The sequence below is a fragment of the Desmodus rotundus genome, chromosome X (assembly GCF_022682495.2).
Source record: "Desmodus rotundus isolate HL8 chromosome X, HLdesRot8A.1, whole genome shotgun sequence".
Taxonomy (NCBI): Eukaryota; Metazoa; Chordata; class Mammalia; order Chiroptera; family Phyllostomidae; genus Desmodus; species Desmodus rotundus.
In genome coordinates, this window is record NC_071400.1 from 33651349 (window position 1) to 33651886 (window position 538).

Genomic DNA, 538 nt, shown 5'->3' on the forward strand with positions numbered 1-538 from the left:
GCAGTCCTGTGTGTCTGCTGGAATTTAGGATGAACTTCCAGGCTATTTCTGAGATTATCTAACAGAGAGAACAGCCAGGCGCCATGGAACTCCAGGAGGCTTCACTGCTCTTTGACACCTGAGCTTCAGGGATCTGCTGGCTGCTCCCGGAACTGCCCTGCTCCACCTCCCCCACTCCCTTTGCTATAGCTGATGTAAATCCTTTCAGAATGGCTTACTTTTCTCTCCCCCTCCTTGATGTATAAAAGCGCTTGCAAACTCCTGGTCTTCAGACCTGTTGTCTTTTCTACGTTGCCAAGCTGCTGCTGGTTTACACTCTACCCGCCAAGACCAGTCTCCTTCTTCCTCCTCTCCTTGTCCTTTTTTGTTGTTGTTACCAACGGTCTGATAAACCTTACCTTTTAAAAGGACTTTCACCCATGAAAGTTAACATTTTTTAACACCATACACACACACGTGCATATAATACTAACAAAACACATTTTATTTTATTTTATATTTTTTTAAGATTTTATTTATTTATGTTTAGAGAGGGCAA